At 36.6% G+C, this 17,676-nt stretch overlaps 1 pseudogene; it reads left to right on the plus strand.

The window, feature by feature from the left end:
- The first annotated feature begins 228 nt into the window (after positions 1–228).
- On the plus strand, positions 229–17,237 carry LOC105054374 (aminopeptidase M1-like; annotated as a pseudogene).
- The last annotated feature ends 439 nt before the right edge of the window (positions 17,238–17,676 follow it).

Below are 17,676 nucleotides of genomic sequence, written 5' to 3' on the forward strand. Positions count from 1 at the left end.
TTGACTTAAATATCGGAGGATCTTCATCGAATATAATTTTGATCCATAAAAATTTTATTTTATAGATATTTTTTTACCTAGGAGATTGGCCGCAACTGTTATCATGTCATGTTAGCCGGGATTGGATGATTCAAATTCAGGCAATGTTGACGTGTAAACTCGAAATGCCGATTTTGTCGCATGGCTTTTTTTTTTTTTTTTAAAACACCCAACAAGTTTGGCCTAAAGCATTTTCCAAAAATTAATATGTGCGATACCATTCCTCCACTCTCCCACTCCACACTCCACTGTGTCCAAAGCGTCATGGCATCGCCGGTCGTCCTCCCCTTCAACTGCCAGACCCGCCTCCCCAAGTTCGCCATCCCGAGACGCTACGACCTGACCCTTAAGCCCGACCTCGCCGCCTGCGTCTTCTCCGGTGCCGTCGACGTCCACCTCGACGTCGTCGAGGCCACCCCGTGCCTCGTCCTCAACGCCCTCGACCTCGAAATCGACTCCGGTTTCGTCTCTTTCCGGACCGCCGATCCTCACCCTAGGGTAAGCTCCAAGTTTTATTAATCGGCCATTGGAATTGGGTGGGTTCTCATATCCTGGCGCCTTCTCTTTGATCAGGAGCTACGGCCCAAGGAGGTCGTCCTCGAGGAGGAGGATGAGATTCTGGTGCTCATCTTCGATGAGAACCTCCCTCTTGGGAGGGGAGTTCTTGGAATTAGGTTCTCCGGCGTTCTCAATGACCACATGAGGGGCTTCTATCGAAGGTACTTTTCTCCTTCTCCCTCTGTCGATCTTCGGAGTTCCCCAACAACGGTCTTCAATCTCGATGAATTTTTATCTGTTTCTTGACGAACATGATTCATTGCTTTGACGATGGTTTAAGGCCGATTTATTAAATCTTATTTTGTGCCTCTAAACAGTGTCAAAAGATTATTATAATATTTTTTGTCTTCACTCTCAGCACGTTTGTAGTTGATGGGATAAAGAGGAACATGGCGGTAACTCAGTTCGAGGCAGTTGATGCTAGAAGATGCTTTCCATGCTGGGATGAACCTGCTCTCAAGGTATAAGAGTCTGATGTTGTTATGTTTGATGGGTCACTAGTGTTAACCTCTGGAGAACACTTCTGCGTATAAATTATTTCATGCGTTTGGAAATGAATATAATTCCATTTCAGAAACATGTCAGAACATCCAAGAAAAAAGCGTAGGGACATGCTTGAAATATGAGGAAAACCACTGGAAAAACCATTTTATTAATACAATTATGTAAAACTCGCCGTTCATTAATCTTGTACTAGTGTTTTGTTGGCTTCCCATGCACCATCCACAAATTATCTGTTTCCATTTGTATAAGCCTTTTCGTGCTTCTATTTATGTATCATTTCCTGCTATTATTTGCAAGATACAATTATTAGCCTTGCTTTTCTTTGTACTTTAAGGGCCTGTTTGGGAAATCCAGTACGATCGGGTTGGATTTCCTATGGGATCATGGATTATACAGTCTATTTAAGTAAGGCCTATATCAATCCAATCCCTCTCCAGCTCAAGTCTTGCCGAAGGAAAAAAAATATCTCCATACTTTTTATTATAATCCTGTAGTGCAACAAGTCCATTGCAGGCTAAAACTAGGATGGGCCTTCAGAAGAAAATGGATTGTATAGGCTAATAGGTCTGATTCCTCGAGTAAATTCAGCTCAATCCCGCTGGATTTCCCGAACAGGCCTTAAGATGAAATTGGCATTATCCTAGAGTTGAAATGATAACAAAAACAAGAATATGACTGACATTGTAATCAACACACTAAAGTTACATGCTTTGGGTATCTCGGGCATGATCTTTGTTATTCTTTGATTACATTGGATGGAAAATGGAAGTAGAAGTCTTTTGCGATACAGGATAATGACTATACAAGCTTTGCCATGGAACACATACACAGGAGACAAAACAACTTGATTTAAAAGAAGCTATATTGCAACCTATGGCAATAGATCTTTAAGCAAGGATATCTAGATGGTAAATTATAAAAGAAGAGAGGTTTAGGGTTATCCATTGGAACCAAGATTTTTTCCCCCTTTTAGGGCCTACAAGCAAGATAGCATGAGAGTGAAAACTATCTCCTTTAACTTGCACTTTGCCAATCTCTTAATTCACCTTGCCGCCCTATGTGGGATGCTAGGTCTTTACGTATAATGGATGAAACAAGCAACAGCATAAGAAATGATGGGAGAAAAAAAGCAGGAGGAGAAAGACTTTAGGACTTGGAAATGGCTAATTTTTTGTTATGCTGAAGAAACTAATACCAATACAAATGTGTGTAAGAATATTTCACTAGATTGGAGTTCAAGGTTGCAATTTTTTTTACTTTCATATCATATAAGCAAAGTGAGAGTGATGTGAGAGACATGGAAATAGTGTTCCGTCAGGATAGTTAAGGTGGTCAGGTGCTCCTGCCCAAAAATGTGGTCAGGTGCTTTTTATTTCTTTTTCTTCCCTCTTTCTTTTTTTTAATGGAATAGGATTGTGGTCAGGTGCTTATGATTGCCTCTTCTTCCCTCTTTCCTTTTTTAATGGAATAGGATTAAAGATATATAAAAAATTTGGATTTCGAGAGTAAAAGTCTGGTTCTAGAAGAGAGTATCTTGAAGGTGTCGGTTACTTTCCCTTTTCTCCCTTTATTTATTTGGATAAGTTGAGGTCTAGACCTCTAGTGCCAAGGCATTGGGAAGGTCAACCATGGTATTAAAAGAAAAGGGGAAAAAACTGTGGCATAAAATGGGCAACTAGGTATATGTCAAATGCCTAAGCACTAGGATGGCGCCTTACTGGATGCGTAGAGGTCAAGGTGAGCAAATAGGCAATAGGTAGCAATTGACCCCTTTGTTTTTCCAGAACCAGTGGCGGCCATGGCAACAACAACAGTTGTGGTCCATCACTACACTTCTAGCTGCAGCATGCTGTCACTAGGAGAAAAAAGGTAGGTGGGGAGGGGAAATGAGGTAAAAAGATGAGGAAAAAATTACTGGTGCACTTTGCCAACATTGTTGTTGCTGTTGCTGGCACTAGGTGCCTCTGTTGCCAGCCTATGCTTTCTTCTCCTCTCCTTCTCTCTACCTCTTTTCTCTAAGGTGGGGCTTAGGGTGCAATTGAAGGGGAAGAAGGAATTTTAGGTTAGAATAGCACATCATGGTACATCACATGCTAGCAGCACTTAACTCTGTAGAATGAACAGCAAGGATTGTGTCAACATGCGATTATGGTGAAAAATTGAATTATTGAAACTTTATATTTAGCTTCAAAAACTTGTGCATGCCTTTTCTTTTAACATTTATTTTTGTTCCTAATGAAAAAGAAGTCATTACAATTCCTTCTTTGGGTTTATTGAAATTTCATCAATATATTGTGTAGTTATTTCCTTTGATCAAGAAAAGTCTTGAGCAAGGAATGTTTTTTCTGATGGTTATATAGATGGTGACTATATCGCTAAGAATTATTTTTGTCAACTATCATATCCATGTATAGCATACCTTCCAGAAATGTTTCATTTCATGCATATAAAGTTTCAGAATATTTTGAAATGCAAGACTATATGCCTCTGCTTATATATACTAAAATATTTCCACAGGCTTCATTCCAAATTACACTGGAAGTTCCCTGTGATTTGATGGCACTATCTAACATGCCAGTTGCTAAAGAAATTGTTGATGGTCGGTTGAAGACTGTTTGTTTTGAGGGGTCACCAACCATGTCGACATATTTAGTGGCTGTTGTTGTTGGCTTATTTGATTACATTGAAGATACAACACCGGATGGTAAGTATATAAATAGTGATATAATTTTCAGTGACATGCCTTTGACTTTGCTTATAAGAATGTACAATCATTCAGGGATTAAAGTTCGTGTATACTGTTCGATTGGCAAAAGTGATCGAGGAAAGTTTGGTCTGTATGTTGCACTAAAGTCACTGGAACTATTTAAAACGTGAGTATGCTTGCTATCAGTTTTTTCAGTATGCTATATCATCCTTTGATTGTTAAGTTCTTAAAGATCAACAAATCAATTCCCTTTCTTTCCCAAGATATAGGGAAAGCTGATTCTTTCAAACTGCATCTAGAATTTTTTTATTCTACAAGGGGGAAGAACAGTAAACTTTTTTATAATTTTCTTCATAGTTTTTTCATTGGTTCTTACCTAATCATTAACATCATGATTGAAAAGATCAGTCAGACCTTATAAGATGTGAAACAAGAGGGAAAAGTAAATGTATTTTTTCTTTTGATATCTTTCTCTACCTGCATAAACCTTGCTATATGGCATTTATAGAGTTGTACAGATATTTTTCGGTGCCGTATGCTCTTCCTAAATTGGATTTGGTTGTGATCCCTGACTTTTCTGGTGGAGCAATGGAGAACTATGGATTAATCACTTTCCGTGATACAGCTTTGTTATATGATGAGCATCACTCTGCAGCTGCAAACAAACAATGGGTATTGATGTTTATTATAGCTTAGTATGTTCTTTGTTACCGATTAATTTGGTTTTCAGAAATTATTAATGTTTATTACAGTGTCCTATACTTTGTGTGGCATAGTAAATTTCTGGATTTTTTTTGAAAGTTTGGTTTCTGAATTCTTAGTGATGTTCTACACTATATGCTAAATTCAATACTACATCACTATGTAAGTTGGAGTACCTTCTGAATTTTTTTGTTGTTTATATTCTATCCTGGTTCAGATTACAACTGTTGTAGCACATGAGGTAGCACATCAGTGGTTTGGAAATCTGGTTACAATGGAGTGGTGGACCCATTTATGGCTTAATGAGGGCTTTGCAACCTGGGTATTTTTCCTTTGTTGACACTTCTACTTTGGTTACAGAAGTTTTGCTCTAGAATGGTGACAGATTAGCAGCTTTTGTGTTTCTTAGTAATTCTTTATGAAATATAATGCATGTATAGGTGAGCTATCTAGCTACTGATGCACTATTCCCCGAATGGAAAATATGGACTCAGTTTCTGGAGCAAACTGCTGGAGGTCTAAAGTCGGATGCTTTCAGAGAATCGCACCCTATTGAGGTACTTATTACCTTGCAGATCCATACTTCCTAGTGTGCTTATGTTGCATATGTCAAGGGGTGAGAATTTGTTACTTTTTAATTATTATGTGGTTTTCAAGATTTCTTCCATCTTCATTGCATACACATGAAACTATGCCAAATATGTATATACTAAAATGGAGGCTTTGCTTATGCTGAGCTCTCCATTCGCCACGTGGATGCCCATACCAATGATATCATTAATGTGGTCTTTATTTTTGATAATAAATCATATCCATTCTGTTTGATTATATATTTTATTATCTATTATATCTATTATATATAATTAAATTGGAGGGTGAACTTGTGCTAAGCTCTCCATCTGCCATGTGGACACCCATACTAATAATATTATTAATATGGTTCGTAATTTAGAAAATAATTAGACTCTTATATCTATTATATTAGATTATATTTCTGTTATCTATTCTATTATATTTATTCTTTATTGCATTTATAGAAAAATTGGGAAAAAAGAAAAGGAAGAAAAAACTGCACCCATGCATCGCATGAGTAATATGCTAGCTACCCTCTATTTCACGGAACAATAGGCTACCAATGAGAGGAGCTGAGGTTAAAAGGGAAAAAAACTTTCATCTTCTATTGAATGAATGTTGATGAATGGAGCAGCGTCCACAAGTGCACATGGCCTTTGGACGGCTCTCCCTGCAATGATGTGGACAAGGAGCCGCATCTCAACCATGCATGTAGGTAGGTGATGATTCATGGGGAAGCCCAAGGACAATTTAGTTGTCAGCAGAGCTGGAGTCCTTGACAAGAATGGGCATGGACACATGGTTTTAACAATTAAAACACAGTTCTGATTGTATGCATGTGTATTTGCCACTTTCAAGTTAGTTATTTTAGATGTCCCTGCAGTTATCTTAATGAACATCAAAGTTATATTTGTATACATGATGATTGATCGGTATGTGAAATTCAAAATATTTGTCATATCAAAGGAGGATGTTATAAGCTTTCTGCTTTCATAAGGCATAAGTTGCAGGTAGAAGTAACCCATGCTCGGGCAATTGATGAAATTTTTCATGCAATAAGCTATAAAAAGGGATCTGCTGTCATTCGAATGCTGCAAGCATATCTTGGCTATGATGTATTTCAGGTTAAGTTTACTTTAACCATATTCTGTTTCGGTAGATTGCATAACTTTGAAACTGGAAAAATGTTTTGTTAAGTGTTAAGGTAATGATTCAGCACTGTAGTTCATATGCATGAACTTGTTTGAGATATTGGAATTTTATAAATCTTTTTTTGACTTTCATGAAGCAACTTTCACCAAATTCAGTTATGCCTTTGCAAATGATAAATGAAGGATTCGGTGCCAAGAAATTCTGTGATTTACAGACTTACTAAATTATTGTCAAAAAGAATTGTCTACAATTTTTCTTTGATTTTATTTCACTTAATCATTTTGCTTCATATATGATTTGAAGAATTTTGGAAACAAATCCACATCTTTTTGTAAAATAATCACTAGTAACTTTGCCGTATTTCTTACTTTACATGTTACTCTCTCTCTCTCTCTCTCTCTCTCTCTCTCTGTATATATATATATATATATATATATATATATATATATATATATTGTTTTTGATCTACATCTTGCTAGACCTTTTGAATCTTTGCTAAAGTAAAACTTTTGCCATTGACAAGTGAAATTTGAGGAACAAGTATAAGAGGGAATGCCATTTCTTGAAGGCATTTAACCAATAAGAACATTTGCATGAATAGTCCCTATTGTACATTTGGCACACTTGATGTCCACATACACAAATCCATACATAAAGTGATAAAGTTGAATGGCAAATGCAAGAATGCATTGACAGTGAATTGATTGACGGTAATTTCAGATAAGCTTTGACAAACTATCATACTAACAATCTCTAATGCCTGTCAACTTGAGGTTGATCAGCAATAAGTGTTTGCCACAAGAATCATCGGCGGACCGTGCAGGAGATAGTAGACGCGCTATTGGATAAGGAGTGACAGCAATCCAGCATGGCCAAGATATAATTATGGTGCAAGCGGCAGTTCAAATGCGAAGTTCTTAGAATGAACTGAGAGGATGCTCGCAACCATGGAGATAGATATATGAACATGATAATAGACTAGAATGGCTAATGTGTCATTGTCACATCAAGTCTTCAAACCAATATATTCAAGTACAGGACTCAAACCATTAGTAGAATATCCTGAAGAACATGCTGCATTTTCAAGAGCAGGTATATACAAGCTGCATAGCTATACAAGGTCTGCTATACAGACCCATACCAATCCATACCAACTGTACTAGTGAGGTATCAACATGGTATGTGAGTCAAACCGATTCATACTAGTCCGAAACAAGTGGAGCCATCTCGAACTACTTCGTGTAGCCCAAACTATTGTACCATACCAGCCTGTACCATCTAGTTTTGGGTGGAATTGTGATGAAAAAAAAATAGAAAAAGAGGGTTAGGTGCTTCTTGGTATGGGATGTGCATTGTGCTGATCGTACTGAACTGATAATGTACCAGCACTGTAAAAGGTACTAAGATTGCAGACCTTGATGTTTGAGTGTGGCTTGAATTTTGGTGCGACCCAGCTTATCACCCGATCTGACTATTTTGAGGAGACAACGAGTGGATTGTTCATGAGGTCTTTGATGGCCCAAGCCCTCCGCTACCACACAGTCCTCTTGGGGGGGTGTGGGGGCATAGCCCCTGCAATATGGAACTGACCCATTTTTTGGACTTTAGTTGGCCCGTTTGGTCATTTTGGTCTTTTCTCACTATTTTAGGATTTGGTGGCTATATATTGTAATCACGCTTTTTGTTATTTGAGCCATCGCACACTCTTTGTATTCCACCTTTTAATATAGTGGCATCTCTCCCCCTTTTTGCCTATGGCCATAGGCCAAAGGGCGAACTACGTAAATCACTGTATTTTATTTTTCTACATGTGATTACTTATTGTTATTTTGGTTTTCACGCTAATTAATAAGTAATCTTGTAAAACTTGATACAATCCATATAGCTAGGACTGAGAAGGCTGAGAATTGATGTCAGGCTCACAAAATGTTTTAGAAAAATAGACGTCATTTTTTTTCTCTGTATTGATGAGTAATGCTTGCTGGCTATTCTCACAGAAGTTAACTTCTTCATTTGTAATTCTTCTGCTCATATCCATAGTTATATCATGTTTACCTCAAATATACTGCACATAGAACATCCATTTTTTTACTTTGATATATCATAATAACTAAAATACCTCTATGACTGCTGCTTTGATGCTGCTCCTGTTTTTTTCCGAAAGTGTTATATTACAGAAATCATTGAAGTACCGTATTCAATTTCATAAGATGTTCTCTTCCAAAACAAAACCTTAATAAGCATGGCATCTGAGATGTTGCTGTATAGTCATGTGCAACATAATAAATAAAGTTTGTCAGATACCAAAAAGGAAAAAAAATGATTTTTAGCATATTGAAATTCTTCAACAGTTTACTCATATGTAAATGAACTTGTTCTTTTTCTATTTATGTTATTCTCGATGATTATGTATATCTTAATGCAGCTAGGTGAACACTGTTGTTATTCTTTTGTTATTGCACTGCTAAAATTATGTTTTGTAGTTTTGTAGGATGGTTCTAATGCTGATCCTTAGTCCAATGTGTATGTCATTTCAGAAATCCTTAGCCTCCTGCATAAGAAGATATGCTTGTCAAAATGCAAAGACAGAGGATCTGTGGGATGCTCTTTCAGAAGAGTCTGGTGTGCCAGTGAAAGCAATGATGGAAACTTGGACAAAGCAAAAAGGATATCCAGTTGTTTATGTAAAATCCAGTGATTGCATGCTAGAATTTGAGCAGGTCTGTCTTAATTCAGAAACGGGGATGGATATCCTATATGGGCTTATTAAGTAAATTACATGTATCGGTTATTAAGAAAGTCAACTTCTAAAATAGAATTGCTTATGAAACATGTTTGAGTGTGTAAATAGAATGTTATTTGTGAAACAAAGATAAGCTCATTTATTTTCTCAAATGCTACACATTCCAAATTTTAAATAGAATTTTTAGTTCATTTCATTAAGCATGAAGCTACAAGGGCAGGGAACAATTATTTAAAATGATTTGGCCATATTTCTTATTAGCATTCATGATTAAAAATCTGGAGTAATTGAGTAGAATTATTTACTAGTATGTTTGTAGGCCTATTGGTGTAGTCACATGGCTGAGCATGCTATCTAGTTGATTGCGTGAAGGAAAATTTGCTATGTACCTCTCCATTTTACTGTTTATTATCTATATGTTTGTTTGACATAAACATGTGTGAGTAGTATTTCCAGGACCACAGAATATATATGCTTCTTCTTTCTGTGGCCTTCACCATCACCAATATTGCGATCGACCATAACAAAGATATGCATTATCTTCAAATATTTGAAGTATTTCTTCTTGCTATAAAGCAATGAAAAACTAGCCTATATGCAAAGAAGTGCCATTTTCATAACTTAGATGTACAAGTTATGCACATTTTAGGCAATATCATGTCTCTTGATGCCATAGTTATGCACCACTTGGATGCTAGGAGCAATGCCTGCTGAGTAGCCAATCAGCGTTGCCCTCCCCATCTATGCACAGTGTCATCATCCTCAAGCTTTTACCAAGCTGCCTAAGTTGTTAAATCAGATATATTCTTGTCTATCCCTTGGAAGTACAAGAAAAATGAAATGTTGGAGCAGGATCAATCACCTAAATTTTATGAAATCATAGACATTTAAGATCTCATGCATAGACTTTTGAGATCAAGGTTGTCACGGTCGACCAGCTAGATGTCCAAGTGGTCCTTGCTACATGTTTGGGCTACCTAAGCTGCCTAGGTACCTGGTGCTGTCCAAGCCTTTAGGTGACGCGGCTGCCCAACTGCCTAGTTTCATGAATTTTGTGCCTAGGCAAGCACCTAGCCATCTAGGAGCTGCCTTTCGCTTGGGTAAGTGCCTTGTTTGTTGATCTCTTAAAGGTATTGAATTTTTTTAGTTTATTCTCTCTTTAAGGGAAAAAAAGTATTTTACTTTAAGAGAAAAAACAAGTTGGTTTATAATGCATTCTCCTAGATACTAATTGATGCTCGAAAGTTTTGTCTTCGAGAAGCTTTAGACGCTTTAAATCATTTAAAAAATTAACTAAAGCTAAAGTAATTAAATATTCTACTATTGTGTAACTCAAACAGTTGAGAACTTTACGATTTATCAATATGATGTTCTATGGTGTGCTTTCTATGAACCAAAGTTTGTCATACCATACTGTACCAATTCGATACTAATATGCGGTATGGAGGGCGTACTGGCACTTAGTATGCTAAAGTGCCCCCGTACCAATATAGTAACAGGTTGGCATTGGTATAAGGCCCGGTATCGAGATGGTGAATCTTGCTTGAACCATGTATAATTATATAGGAAATGATATAATCTTATTAAAGTTTAGGAATTTTTCAATTGATGTACTTGCTGGGCTGCCTAGGCATTCCAGCTAGGCCTTTGACAGGGTCAATGCCTTGGACCATTTAGGCAATTTGGCAACCTTGCATGAGATAGAGCTTATGATCCTTTAGAAATAGAAATCATGTCTTCAAGCAAAGGTATTCCTCGAGAGATGAAAGAAATAATGCATTTAAGCGACAAATCAATGTATTTCTTGGACATGGGCACAAGGTTTGGATTCCAATGTATGTCCAAGAATCTGATTCTTGGCAAGAGCAAAAATTCAAGATATTAGGATAAGTAGGAGAAAACAATTTTATTAAAATATACAATTAATTATTTAATGTTGTAGTATAGAATATATTAAAGATGACATATTTATTAAGTTACTTCATCTTATACATAATTGACAGCTCTCCTTCAATGTTAGCACTAACATTAGAGATTGATCTACTTGTATAACCACAATTATGTCACTCTTGATTTCACATGTGAAAGGTGGTTTAACTAAATTTGGTGATGAATCCTAGACTTATTCATGTGACATTTCATGGAGAATGACTGAATTGCAATTAATACTTGTCATGAAATTTGTGTGAGAGCCAAATAAGAGTTGATGTTGGAAAAAAAAAAATCTGATTCTTCATATATTAATATATCCATAAACCAATTATCCAATACGTATTTGAAATATCTGATGCATATCCAACTTGCATTACATGTTGGTGTGGAGTTTTCAAAACAGATGCAAATGTCCAAGTAACAGTGATGAACTAATACAGAATAGAAAGTGAACAACTTTAGTCTAAAGAAAAAAGATTAGGGAGCTATTGGTTGCTTCTTGCTTGAACAGACAGCAGATCTGTTCATTCCGTTCTCTCTTTTAATTATCACAGGACACCACTGTGGTTGCTTGGTTTTATTGCATGTAGACCACAAGGTCAAATGAAACACATGATGAGGGCCCAGTCATCTGTTACAACCAGCAAACCAGTAGATATCACTTGATAACCCTCCGACTTCAAAACAGCTTCTTTGTGCCTTAGATTGTAACCTTTATGCCAAGCTACGAGTCTCTTGTCTCTCTTGGTGCTCTAAACTAAATTTTGGGAAAGATGTCACATTAGTTATGGTTGTCTTCATTATACAAGATGTATAAACTTGACTGCTTAGGTGTGCTACCTGGTTTCTGTGGATAATGTTTATTTATTGAGATGTCTAAAAATACAGGAAGCATGTCAATTGAACAAACAACACCTACAATAGTCAACAATCCTGTGTATAAATGGTGAAATCCTTCATCTTATCTTTCCATAATACCGTTTCTTCTCTTATAAATCCATACTAGGTGAAATTTGAATTGGTTATTAGAATATCAAAATTAACAAATGAGCTAGTTAGGCATCTGCTTATTGTTCTTCGAATGTTCCATCTACATCATTTCACTTGATCTTAAAATATTCAAAAAATGACATTCTGTTTTTTTTTCCCCCTAATTCTAGGGCCAGTAGGATACAATTTGTTTCCTTAAAGATTATTATGCTGCTGCATTTATCTTTTACAGCAGCAAAATAATTGATATGCTCATTGCTATTTTGCATCTGAGTCTGAGGTCTGATATTTGCAGTCACAATTCATTTCTGGTGGTTCTCCTGGAGATACACGATGGATCGTTCCAGTAACATTATGTATTGGTTCATATGATACTGGAAAAAGTTTCCTCTTGGAATCTAGAGTGCAAAAATTGGACATATCTGAGTTTCTCTGCCAGTTGGATGGAAGGGGGCGTATTCCAAAGATCCCTGATGAAGCATGCAACTATGAACACTTCTGGGTCAAAGTAAATGTTGAGCAAACGGGATTTTACAGGGTGAAATATGATGATGTTCTTGCTACTAAACTCCAGGCAGCAATCAAGGCTAACAGCTTGTCCACAACAGAGATATGGTAAGTCTGGACCATGATATTTTCTAATCTTCGTATAAAAGTTAGTCTTATCTAATAATAAGAGCTTTGTTGGCAGGTGTTCTGGATGATACCTTTGCTCTTTGTGAGGCATGCATGATGCCTTGTCTTCTTTGCTGTCTCTAATGGATGTATACAGAGCAGAGCTTGATTACATAGTGCTGTCCAGACTAATTAGTGTAATGTTTCTTTGAAATCTTTCCTGTGGATTCTCAAAAGTCCCTTGAGAGCCTACTTGGATTTTCAGTTATTACTAAAACAGGCTTTTCCAGAATGTAAAAAGATTGAATTTGATGAAAATATGTTTGTTTGTTATTCATTCAACCCACTTTTGTGAAAAATGGCAAATGCCATAAAATCTGAATTGTGTTTTATAAAACACAGGTCTCTCCCAGTTCTTTTAAAACCTGTTTTAATGAGCTTTATGAAGAACAGGTCTCCTACAGTTCTTTTAAAACCTGTTTTTACAGAAAACCAGCTTTTATGGTTATCTGTTTTAGGAAATTTCACAGACAATCAAACAGCCTATAAGATGCCTAATGCATGCCATTATCTTGTTACAGATAATCCTAAGAATCTCAAAGTTATCAGCTTATGCTGTGCTGAAGTTATCAACTTATGCTGTGCCGAAGTTATCTCGAAGTCATCAGAAAATCTAAAACAATACTTCATCAGTCTACTTCAGCTGTCTGCTGAGTAAGCATCTTGAAGCTTTTTGATCTGTAGAAATGCACAACCTTCTATATCAATTAATTATGGATATCCTTGCTTGAATTGGACGGTTCAATATTTCATGCTTTTGTAAAACATTTTATTGCTTGGTTGGTTACACTGGATGGTAGGTATTAGAGGAGCAACTAAATTACCTTTGAGCTCTGTAATTATCATTTCTCTGTGATGTAAGAGAAGTTTTGGATGATGGAAAACTGAACGCATATATCTAGCATAAATTCCCAAGGTGCTACATTATTTTTAATGCTCGTCCAAGAATTTTGTTGCTAGACTTTGCCTGCCAGCCTACCTTGCTTGTCAACCAGCACATCCTGGTGGCTTTGCATGCTGCCTCTTCCATCTATATTCCTTATAATCAAGGCTGCTGCCTCAGAGGTTTTTGTCTGCCGTGAGTATGGTTATTTATGGCATCATGTATTCACTAGCATCTCACTTTTATGGCTATGACATATGATGTCTTCTAAGTTCCAACCTTCCACATCTCAACTTGCTTACAAACTTGCCTTGTCATTCGCATTCCACTCTCTATCCTTTTCATTTGAACTTATCTAAATAGGCACACCATCTTATGCACGACACCTCTTTATCATTTTCATGCACTCTCGATCATAACGTTATCTCATTTCTTGGATTCTAGACCTAGGTCATCTCTTTTACAATGCATGCTAGTCACTCTACTACCTCTCTAGCTTCCAACCCAAGGTCCCAAAACTGGTACCCAGAACTGTACCAATATGTTACTGATACGGATATGGTATGGTTGGTACAGTATGGTATGCACCCTGTATTGAGACTAGCTTTCAACACTTTTTCTCACTCCCAACCATGGTATCAGCTGAAACTAAGTGATACAGGTCAATATTGGGTGCTACGGGGTGGCTCCACTCTGTTCCAACCTATACAGACCAGTTTGATTCATATACCCAAACCAAACCTGAATCCCTAGTGGTACCTTACTGGTATGGTATGTACAATCAGTATGGGTTAGTATGGCAGACCTTATTCCAACCATTCCTGTTGGCAGATTGCAGTTTATTGTATGGTTGATTCTTCATTCTGATGGCTGGAGGTCTACTAATGTGTGTGTGTGAGAGAGAGAGCGAGAGAGTCAATATGCAATAGTTTTATTTATTATATATTATGCATAGCATAGTTTTTTATTCCGTGATGTAATCTTTATTTATTTTATGAGACTGCAACACTATAGGTTTCTTCATTTTGACCTGGGAGTCATGGGTTTGAAACACAAAAATAGCCTTTGTACATGGGTGTAAAGTTGCATACATCCAACCATCAAACCCCGCAGTGAGGTGAGTCTCATGCGTTATAACATGCTTTTTTTATGAGATTGCAAATGTATGTATTGGAAACAAGGTTGGTATGTCAACACCCTTACGTATGGCCTCTTTGTTTATTATACAAATACATATGCCTACATATATACATACATGAGTGCATGCATACATATGTACATTTATGTGCATACATATGTATGACTGATGGCCTGATGTATTATTAGCATGATGATTTGTTTACTAGGGTACTTGCTTCTCAAATTTCAGTTATTAAGTTAAAACTCTTACATTCCAAGTATTTTTGACCATAAATTATTTTGATGACTGCCAAGTAATTACAAGTTTGATATGGTTGTTGAAGATACACAGTCTTATGTGTTATTTCCCTATTGGTGTTTCTTAGGTACCAAATGAAAGTAGATATTTAATTTTAACTGCATCTGTACAAATTGGAACCTTATGTACAGGAAATTGGGGTGGGATCATTGTTCTGGAGAGAATCACCTGAGTACGTTGATGCGTGGTGAGGTCTGGACTGCCTTGGGTTGGGTATATTAGGTCATGAGATGACATGCATGGAAGCATCTAGGCGTTTTAATATCTTCTTAGAAGATAAAACTACCACACTTCTTCCTCCCGATATAAGAAAGGTTTGCAAAATGTTTTATATTTTACTATTGGTGGTTTCTGTTTCATATTGTAATTCTTTTACAAGTGAAATGCTGTAATGGTGATTGCCTTGTAGGCAACATATACCGCACTAATGCAATGTGTCAGAACAACAAATAGGTATGTTTTTGAATCTCTTATAAAACTTTACAGGGAGACCGATATAGGTCAGGAGAAGGTGCAATTGTTAAGTAAGTTCTTTTCTCATCTTTTTAATATTCTTTCTTTTAAGGTATGTGGATCATGTATTGTGCGGTCAAGTGTGACTTACACCTACACTCTCCTTCTACAGGTGCCATGGCATCTTGTCCAGATCCTAATATTGTTCTTGAAACGCTAAATTTCTTCTGTCCTCTGAGGTATCTCATACCTGCAGATCGAGACGCACTGCCTATGCCTATTGTAGCTGTCTCAGTTGATATGATCTTCATTTCAGGTTCGTGATCAAGATGTAATCTATGCACTTGCTGGAATAAGTTCTGAGGGCAGTGAAACAGCATGGAGTTGGCTGAAAGTACATAATTTCCCCCCAATTTTTAGATTATAATATATGCATCGGCAGTCGCACATTACCTTGTTTGATCTGATAATTATTTTATGTTGTATTTATTCTTATCCATTCTGCTTATATTAAATCTTTATGACAAACCTTCACTTTATCTCTTTTGTAATATGGTTTATGCTTTCTTGCATCAGATCATTTGCATCCTGTTTACATTTGTTTGAATGAAACAAAACCTTCCTCTTTTATATTGATATTTGTCATATTTATTTTTGCATTTATGCATGAATATCTATGCATAATTTTTGTTTTAGTTCAGAAGTGTCAGTAAGTGGTTCTCTAGAGAACTCTATATTGCTATATATTACTGCACTATCATCACATTTCTTTAAATTTTATTGGTCGCTGATTCAGCAATGATGGATCATTCTTATGATTAGCTCAATGCATCAGTGTTTATATGATCAGTGAAATTGATTTTTTTTCAATACTGTACCCATGTTCAATTCTCTAAATCTATTAAATTTGATTTAAGTTTTTAGACATTCCAAAACTAAATAAAAATTTATAGGACAATTGCAAAAGGGACGTCCACCACTAAATGCGGCTTATCCTCCTAAGAATTTTGCTTGTGTACACTTTATTCTATACTTCCGAAAAGATGAAAGAAGAAAAATTATCTCCTAATAGCTTATAGAATCAATAAATGGTTAGGTATGCTATCAAATTATCTCATGCTTTGTTAACAAATTTTGCAACATTTGCGCTATTTAATTTTTCTAACGTGCAGAAGGAAAACTGGTATTATTGCTTACGACACATTTATTCTTTAATTGCTGAACATCATTCTTAATGGTTTCTGTTTCTTGGTTGTCGATGAAGGCGAACTGGGAGCATATATCAGACAGATGGGGACGTCACATTCTACTAACTCATTTCATCCGTGACATTTTTTCTCAGGTAGGTAATAGTACCAACTTAATAAACATTTTCAGCCATGTTGGATTGCTGCAACTTAATTCCAAATCAAAAAAAAATCATGTTTCATTGTTATTTCGTTGTTCCTCTATGTAGTTCTTTTCTGATGAGAAAGCTGATGAAATTTAAGAATTTTTCCTAAGCCACACGAAGCCTTCGATTGCTAGGACTGTGAAGCAGAGCATCGAACATGTTCGAATCAACGCAAAGTGGCGATCGTATATAGAAAGTGAGCAAAACCTGGAAGAATTAATTATGAAATTAGCTCAAAAGACCGGTGGTACGAGTGAATGAACCATGTATGGCTAAGCCTTGTGAACGTTCACGTATTGTGTGCTCCGAAGCATGTAAAGGGTGACTCGTTTTTCCTGTTAATGCTGCCATATCATGTCCAGAGCTATGGGCACGTGTGACGAAGCCAGACATTGATATCTGTACGGGAAGTTGTGTTATTATTGTTAGGTCCATTATGTTAAAATGAAGAAATTAATTAGAAGAGATGTACGTCATCATTGCACTTCCACCGTATGAACCACACAATAATAAGTTTACAGTTGCATTGTGCAAAAACAAGATATCTTCAACCTAAACAGCTTGCGATTTCAGAAGATTTATGAGGAAAATTCTATGCTTTTAAAGCAAGAAAAAAAATGCAGTAAGAAAGGCATTGGCGAAGTGATACTACACGAAATGATGAAGCTCCCCGGTTCTAAATTTGTTCCAAAACCTCTGGTCTACTGGAGAACTCGCATAAAAGATGGAGTTGATGACAGGTGAGGTGGGTGTGTGCTAAATGAAACATCTCAGACTAGCTGCAAGCAAGAGGCATCAAGGGCATTTAAGCAGTCAAACAATTGGTTGGGACTATTGGTGGAGAGATGAAATGTTAGGCTGCAAATTTAAATGTTCCAACACGAGGTTGGGCCAGAACTAAATTTGAAATCGTGTGCACCTCATGCCCAAATTT

This window comes from Elaeis guineensis, chromosome 11, assembly GCF_000442705.2.
Source record: "Elaeis guineensis isolate ETL-2024a chromosome 11, EG11, whole genome shotgun sequence".
Classification (NCBI taxonomy): Eukaryota; Viridiplantae; Streptophyta; class Magnoliopsida; order Arecales; family Arecaceae; genus Elaeis; species Elaeis guineensis.